The following is a 9,106-nucleotide window of genomic DNA, read 5'->3' on the forward strand; positions in this document are numbered from 1 at the left end:
TGAAAAGGGTGCTCAATAAATAACTGTTATTGTTATTAACAGTAAATGTTAAAATAAGTAAATTAATTAAAGACCCCAGTTCACAAAAACTGAATTGTGGTATTTCTGGAAGACAACGTCAATATTTGGGGAGATCTTTCCAGCAACATTTCAGTTTTATTACAGAGACATCGGCTTTCCCCAAGTGCCACTAGGGACAATGGATCTGTATTTCAACATGTGTCTGTGTTACGCACAGGATACAGACACCTTTGCAATTAGATTTGGAAAATAAGAGAAAAGTGTCAGGGACTATGTGATTTTTCACAAGAAACAAGCATTAGAGGTAAAGGCTAAATATCCATTTTAAATGAATGATAAACTCTAAGCATGAACACTCCTTTCTCATCAAAAACATAATCTTTTGTGCAGTTATTAATTTAAGATTAGTTTTTCCTAATTCCTACTTAACATGCACAATGTACTGTGACAAAATGTGGCCCTAGGCAGGGAAAAAAAAGGGCCAGAATTGCTCATTACAATGATAATGAAATAATGTTTTCTAAAAAACAATGTTTTCTTTTGTTTTTCCTATCCTGATAGGAAACCGTGAAAATCAAGCTCTATTCATCCTATCCTTTCGTTCCACTTCAAATGCATTCCTGACAGCCATTTAAAAAGTCTTTCCCCAAACTGAAATGAATATTTTCCAGACTAGTTTTAAGAATAGCAGCTTGTTTGCCTGATTCTCTAGCAACCAACACAATAACTATCATTGCATAACAAAGCCAGTGGGGGCCGAGCTGGGGCACTGAGGGCTGATGAGAAATAATTCAGACTCCTGGGTTATTTCTGGTGGGTCACCAGAGAGTAATTTTGCATTTGTATTTCAGTCAACTCCAATCATTCTCCTTTGTCTCCACGTATTGTCTTTGAGTGAAGAATGCTAAATTTCTTTACAAAATGTCTTCTATTCTTCATAAACCTGAGAATTGTTCAGTGCTGGGCAGCATGGGTTGGCCTGGGACCCCACAGGTTCTGATGGGTGCCCTTCCAGTCCCACCTGCTCTGTGCTGAAGAGGGGCTGTTTGGTCAAGCTAAAGCCATGTTATGTGAACATTACTGGCTGGCATATTGTGAGTGTTATGCTTAAAAAACCTATTTATCCCACTGGTGATAGTGACAGTTTATGAATGAGTGGATTTTTGAAATTAGTTAATTAGGAGGAACTTTATCATAGCATCTGTCTCCCAGCAGCAAACAATGCCCTCTGTGTGTTGTTCAACTAATTTTCCTTCTGGTATAAAAGCTGGCTGATATGAAGGTGTGTCAATAATCAAGAGATTAAGAAAAACATTATTTTTTCTTCTGAAAATATAAAGTATGTATATACATATAGGATGCCATCTAATCAAACTGCCCATTAGTAGTAGTAATAATAATAAAGTTATTGTGTTAAGCTCTTATGATGTATCAGCTTCTGTTCTAAATGCTGTATTAGAGTTCATTCAGTATGGGGATAAGCTTTCTAATTTAGATATCCAAAAATAGGATAAAGTCTCCTGAAAAATAACTCAACCAAACTTTGACTAAGATAGGAACAAAAATATTTTTAATATTTATGAAAACAATAAGATGGAAGGATATTTGGAAGCATTACTTTGGCTCTCGAAACTCCATACTGATTTTAAGAAAGCAAGTTAGGGTCTTTTGGTTAAAATGTAGATGATTTAACAGTGGAAGAAGGGAAGCTCAAGGTAACTAGCTCCCTTTTGCTTCTAACCCCCTGCGGTAATGTCCTTTAGGCTAAAAGCTTCTGCTCAGCTCTGCTTGTAGGCTAGAAGAAAGAAGATGACCATACCTTTTCCATAATAAGACCTGGGGAGATATGAAAGTATACATTGTCAATAGAAAAAAAGCCAAACTCTGTGAAATAATTTGAAGAGGTTTATTCTGAGCCAAATTTGAGAACTGTGGCATGGTGCCATGTCCAAGAAGCCTTGAGCAAGTGAACTTGCAGTGGTTGAATTATTAGGTTTTTATACATATCAAAGATACAGAAATTACATGTGGAGTAATAAATCAATACATGGGTGAGAGCAAGATGTCGGCCGAGTAACAGCTTCCCTGCAACTGGGCACTGTGAGTCTGGGGAGATAAGACTCTAGGCATCTCTGGCTGGTGGGATCTGCCTATAATCATCCCTTTGAGGATACAGGGAGTCAGTGAGGGACTTCTGGACCCTAAGAAGAGGACAAAAACAGTGGAAAACTGGCAAGTGGTCACATGTGTTCAATTGGTCTAATCCCGCCGGTAGCTGTAAGTACAGCAACAGCGAGACTGCAAACCAGAAAGGTCTTACCTATGAACTGTATTGACGTTTTTGGACTTGGCACTCAATTGAACTGCCTTGGGGAGAGCTTGAGCAGGAGTGCGGAGAACTTTGGGTGTTGTCTAGGGCCCCAGACTAAGCCGCTGAGCCAGATGGAGCTAATAGTGTTTGGCTGTAGGCTGCAGGGAGCCATTGTGAGAGAACTGCCCCAGCAAACTCTGCCCTCAGGGTTGTAGAGCAAGGATCAGGCAGGAGCTGGTAACCTAGTGACTAAGCAGCCTAAAGGAGGGGACTGAGCTGCCTTACAGCCTTAACCCTCAGGCAGAGTGAGAAAGGTTTTGGCACACTGGGTAAGTGGATAGCCACTTTAGCAGTGATCCCAGTGACAAGCCCTTTCCTGGGAAAGCTTCTGCTTAGCCAAGTTTAGAAGTTTAAAGTGCCTTTTAAGAAGGCTGAGGAGAGATTTAGGGTGTCCACCCTTTGGGGTTTGAGAAATCAATGCAGGCCTCCAGTCGTATCAGCACTGTGATTAACATCTCATACCCCAGAAGACCACCTGTTGCCCAGACAATATTCAACAAGATATATCTGCTGCTTTGTTTTAGGTTGTTTTTTGTTGTTGTTGTTGTTTGTTAGTTTTTTGTTTATTTTGTTGTTTTGTTTTGTTTTTTAATTTCAACCTTTTCCATACAGATTTTTTCTTTTCTTTTTTTTTCTTTCTTTTCTTTCTCCATTTTTCCAGTTTAAATACAATTTCCCATTGGTGCCTTTTTCAATAATTACAACTTCATTTTTACTTGTGTTTCTATCCCTATTATTTGGTTTTTCACATAATATTATCCTGTAAAGTTTTCTGCTTGCATGTTTTGGTTTGATTTATAGCATTTTTGTCTTTCTTCTCTACTTGGTGGAGGTAGGGTACTGTGTCCAATCAGGTTAGCAAAGAGATGCTGACCTCAAGGGAACCACCCAACTGGGCACCCCCAGAGGTTGGGTTTTTTTTTAAGATTGTGCCAAAGTACCCTACTGTACACCTATATTGCTCTGTCTCCCTCTTTCTATGCCTCTCTTCTTTTTGTCAATATTCCCTTTTACCCCCCTCCATTCTCTATCATCTTTTCGTTCTTTTTTTCTCTCTTTTTCTTTCTTTTATCCCTTCTTGCTCTTCAACCTTCTCATCCTTCTGGTCCTGTACCAAAAGGATTCATCGAAACCTTAGTCCACAGGCACAGTAACTTAAAGAGCAAGAGGAAGTGAAAAAAAAATTAGGGCAATGAAACAGATAAATCACTCATGAGGAAGAATCACCAGAAAACTCCAGGCAACATGAAGAACCACTCCCAAGCAACCCCTCCAAGGGACCATACGGTAGCTATTGCAGAGGATTCTACCTACAAAGAAATGTTAGGAATGACAGAAAGGGAATTAGAACACACATGATGAAAACAAGGAAGGAAATGATGGAAACAATGAAGGAAACTGCTAATAAAGTGGAAAATAACCAAAAGGAAATCCAAAAACAGAGTCAAATGAGAGATGAACGATATGAAGAATATAGAAAAGATACAGCGGAGCTGAAGGAACTAAAGCAGTCAATTAGGGAACTTAAAGATACAATGGAAAGTATCAGCAACAGGTTAGACCATACAGAAGAAAGAATTTCAGAGGTAGAGGACAAAGTTCTTGAGATAACTCAGATAGTTAAAGAGGCAGAAAGAAGAGAGAGAAAGCAGAATGTTCACTGTCAGAATTATGGGACTTTATGAAACGTTCCTACATACGAGTTATAGGAATCTCAGAAGGGGAAGAAGAAGGCCCCAGAGGAATGGAAGCCATACTAGAGAATATTATAAATTAAAATTTCCTAAATATCACAAAAGAGCCTGACACACTGCTTTCAGAGGGATAAAAGACCCCAGGTCACCTCAACTCTAACCGAGCTTCTCCAAGACACATTGTGATGAACCTGTCCAAAGTCAAGACAAAAGAAAAGATTCTGCAAGCTGCCAGGAGTAAGTGCCAATTGACCTACAGGGGCAAATCCATCAGAGTTACCACAGACTTCTCTAATGAAACTTTCCAAGCAAGAAGACAATGGTCATCTAGCTTTAGACTACTTAAACAGAATAATTTGCAGCCCAGAATTCTGTACCCTGCTAAGCTAAGCTTAAAAATTGACAGAGAAATCAAATCATTTACGGATATACAAATATTGAGGAAATTTGCCACAACAAGACCTGCTCTTCAGGACATACTTCAACCTGTTCTACACACTGACCATCATAATGGATAAGCAGCAAAGTAAGAACTCAGAAATTAAAGGACTGAACCTAACCTCCACACTGATGCAAAAGATAAAACTAAGCAATGGACTCTCACAAAATAAGATGAATAGAATACTACCACACTTATCAATTATCTCTATAAATGTTAATGGCTTGAATTCCCCACTGAAGAGACATAGATTGGCTGACTGGATTAAAAAACAGAAGCCATCCATTTGCTGTCTGCAAGAAACACACCTGGCTTCAAAAGAGAAATTAAAACTCTGAGTCAAGGGTTGGAAGACAATTTTTCAGGCAAATGGAATTCAGAAGAAAAGAGGAGTTGCAATCTTATTTTCAGATACATGTGTATTTAAAGCAATTAAAATCAGAAAAGACAAAGATGGTCACTTTATATTGGTCAAGGGAAAAATACAACAAGAAGACATTTCAATTCTAAATATTTATGTACCCAATTTAAACGCTCCCAGATTCTTGAAACAGACCTTACTCAGTCTTAGCAATATGATATCCGATAATACCATTATAACAGGGGACTTTAACACTCCTTTTACAGAGCTGGATAGATCCTCTAAACAGAAATTAAACAAAGATATAAGAGATTTAAATGAGACCCTACAACAACTATGCTTGATAGACACATATAGAACACTCCATCCCAAAGATAATGAATATACATTCTTCTCATCACCCCATGAAACATTCTCCAAAATTGATCATATCCTGGGACACAAAACAAATATCAACAGAATCAAAAGAATTAAATTTTACCTTGTATCTTCTCAGACCATAAGGCAATAAAGGTGGAACTCAACTCTAACAAAAACATACAACCCCACACAAAGGCATAGAAATGAAACACCATTCTGTTGAATAAAAGATGGGTGCAGGAGAAATAAAGCAGGAAATCATTAACTTCCTTGAGCATAACAACAATGAAGACACAAGCTACCGAAACCTGTGGGATACTGCAAAAGCAGTTTTGAGAGGAAAATTTATTACTTTAGATGCCTACATTCGAATGCATCAACAAACTCCCAAGCCATCTTATGGAATTAGAAAAAGAAGAACAATCTAAGCCTAAACCCAGTAAAAGAAAAGAAATATCCAAAATTAAATCGAAGATCAATGAAATTGAAAACGAAAGAATCATTCAGAAAATTAATGAAACAAGGAGTTGGTTTTTTAAAAAATAAATAAAATATATAAAGCATTGGCCAGACTAACGAGGAATAGAAAAGTAAAATCTCTAGTAACTTCAATCAGAAATGATAAAGGGGCAATAACAACTGATCCTATAGAGATACAAGAGATCATCTCTGAATAATACCAGAAACTCTATGCCCAGAAATTTGACAATGTGAAAGAAATGGATCAATATTTGGAAACACACCGTCTTCCTAGACTTAGCCAGAAAGAAATAGAGCTCCTGAAGAGACCAATTTCAAGCACTGAGATTAAAGAAACAATAAAAAAGCTTCCAACCCCAAAATGTCTTGGTCCAGATACTTTCACACCAGAATTCTATCAAACCTTCAAGGAAGAGCTTATTCCTGTACTGTAGAAATTATTCCACAAAATCAAGGAAGAAGGAAACTTCCCCAACCCGTTCTATGAAGCAAACATCACCTTGATACCAAAACCAGGAAAAGACCCAAACAAAAAGGAGAATTTCAGACCAATTTCACTCATGAATATAAATGCAAAAATTCTCAACAAAATCCTAGCCAATAGATTACAGCTTATCATCAAAAAAGTCATACATCATGATCAAGTAGGTTTCATCCCAGGGATGCAAGGAGGGTTTAACATATGCAAGTCCATAAGCATTATTCACCATAATAACAGAGGCAAAAATAAGGATCAGATGATCCTCTCAATAGATGTAGAGAAAGCATTTGATAAAATCCAGCATCCTTTTCTAATTAGAACACTGAAGAGTATAGGCATAGGTGGCACATTTCTAAAACTGATGGAAGCTATCTATCACAAACCCACAGCTAATATTTTACTGAATGGAGTAAAACTGAAAGCTTTTCCTCTTAGAACTGGAACCAGACAAGGTTGTCCTCTGTCATCTTTACTATTCAACATAGTGCTGGAAGTTCTAGCCAATACAATTAGACAAGACAAGGAAAATCCAAATGGGAGCAGAGGAGGTCAAACTCTCCCTTTTTGCTGACAACATGGTCTTTTACTCAGAGAATCCCAAGGCTCAACCACAAGACTCCTAGAAGTCATCAAAAAATACAGTAATGTTTCGGGATATAAAATCAATGTCCACAAGTCAGTAGCCTTTGTATATGCCAACAACAGTGAAGATGAGAAGCTAATTAAGGACACAGCTCCCTTCAGCATAGTTTCAAAGAAAATGAAATACCTAGGAACATACCTAACGAAGGAAGTGAAGGACCTCTATAAAGAAAATTATGAAATCCTCAGAAAGGAAATAGTAGAGGATATTAACAAATGGAAGGACATACCATGCTCATTGATTGGAAGAATCAACATTGTTAAAATGTCTCTACTTCCCAAAGTAATCTACCTATTCAATGCCATTCCTATCAAAATACCAACATTGTACTTTCAAGATTTGGAAAAAATGATTCTGCATTTTGTATGGAACCAGAAAAAAACCCATATAGCTAAGGCCGTTCTTAGTAATAAAAATAAAGCCAGGGGCATCACCATACCAAATTTTAGTCTTACTACAAAGCCAATAGTGGTCAAGACAGCGTTGTACTGGCACAAAAATAGAGACATAGACACTTGGATTCGAATAGAAAACCAGGAAATGAACATCTTACAGCCACCTAATCTTTGATAAACCAAACAAGAATATACCTGGGGGGAAAGACTCCCTATTCAACAAATGGTGTTGGGAGAACTGGATGTCCACATGTAAAAGACTGAAACTGGACCCACACCTTTCCCCACTCACAAAAATTGATTCAAGATGGATAAAGGACTTAAATTTAAGGCATGAAACAATAAAAATCCACAAAGAAAACATAGGAAAAACACTGAAAGATATTGGCCTGGGGAAATACTTCATGAAGAAGACTGTCATGGCAATTGCAACAACAAAAATAAACAAATGGGACTTCATTAAACTGAAAAGCTTCTGTACAGTTAAGGAGACAACAACCAAAGCAAATAGACAACCTACACAATGGGAAAGGATATTTGCGTATTTTGAATCTGACAAAAGCTTGATGACTAGGGTCTATAGAGAACTCAAATTAATTCACAAGAAAAAAGCCAACAATCCCATATATCAATGGGCAAGAGACATGAATAGAACCTTTAAAGAAGACAGACGAATGGCTAACAAACATATGAAAAAATGTTCATCATCCCTATATATTAGAGAAATGCAAATCAAAACCACCCTGAGATACCATGTAATCCACGCAAGAATGGCCCACAAAACAAAATCTCAAAACTGCAGATGCTGGCGTGGATGTGGAGAGAAGGGAACACTTTTACACTGCTGGTGGGACTGCAAACAATTCAACCTTTCTGGAAGGAAGTATGGAGAAACCTGAAAGCACTCAAGCTAGACCTCCCATTTGATCCTGCAATCCCATTACTGGGCATCTACCCAGAGGGGTAAACATTCCTTTTACCATAAGGACACTTGTAGTAGACTGTTTATTGCAGCTCAATTTACAATCGCCAAAATGTGGAAACAGCCTAAATGCCCACCAACCCAGGAATGGATTAACAAGCTGTGGTATATGTACACCATGGAATACTATTCAGCTATTAAAAAAAATGGAGACTTTACAACCTTCATATTAACCTGGATGGAAGTGGAAGACATTATTCTTAGTAAAGCATCACAAGAATAGTGAGGAATGAATCCTATGTACTCAATTTTGATATGAGGACAATTATTGACAATTAAGGTCATGGTTGGGGTGGGGGAAGGGGAGGGCAGAGAGAGAAAGAAGGAGGGAGGGGTAGAGAAAAGAAGAGCAGAGAGAAGGAAGGAGTGAGGGAGGTGGAGTCTTGGTGTGTGCCACACCTTCTGGGGGCAAGACACGATTGCAAGAGGGACTTTACCTAAAAAATGCAATCAGTGTAATCTGGCTTACTGTACCCTTAATGAATCCCCAACAATAAAAAATAATAAATAATAAAAAATAATAAATCAATACATAGAAGGTGTTCATTGCTTTAGCCCCCCCCCACCATAATGGGACATTTTGCAGGGGTTATGGGTTATAGGTGGGTTTATAGACCCTTTGATTTGCAATTGGTTAAATAAATGAAGCTTTAATTTATGGCTTTCACATGAAAACCCAGTTATAACCTAAGAATATGGGGAAGGTGGAGAGGCAGGGGAGGGAGGGGGGAGGATGGGCAGAGAGAGGGTGATTGGTGGGATTACACCTACGGTGCTTTTTACAAGGGTACATGTGAAACTTAGTAAATGTAGAATATAACTGTCTTAACACAATAACTAAGAAAATGCCAGGAAGGCTATGTTAACCACTGTGATGAA

This window comes from Nycticebus coucang, chromosome 7, assembly GCF_027406575.1.
Source record: "Nycticebus coucang isolate mNycCou1 chromosome 7, mNycCou1.pri, whole genome shotgun sequence".
Taxonomy (NCBI): Eukaryota; Metazoa; Chordata; class Mammalia; order Primates; family Lorisidae; genus Nycticebus; species Nycticebus coucang.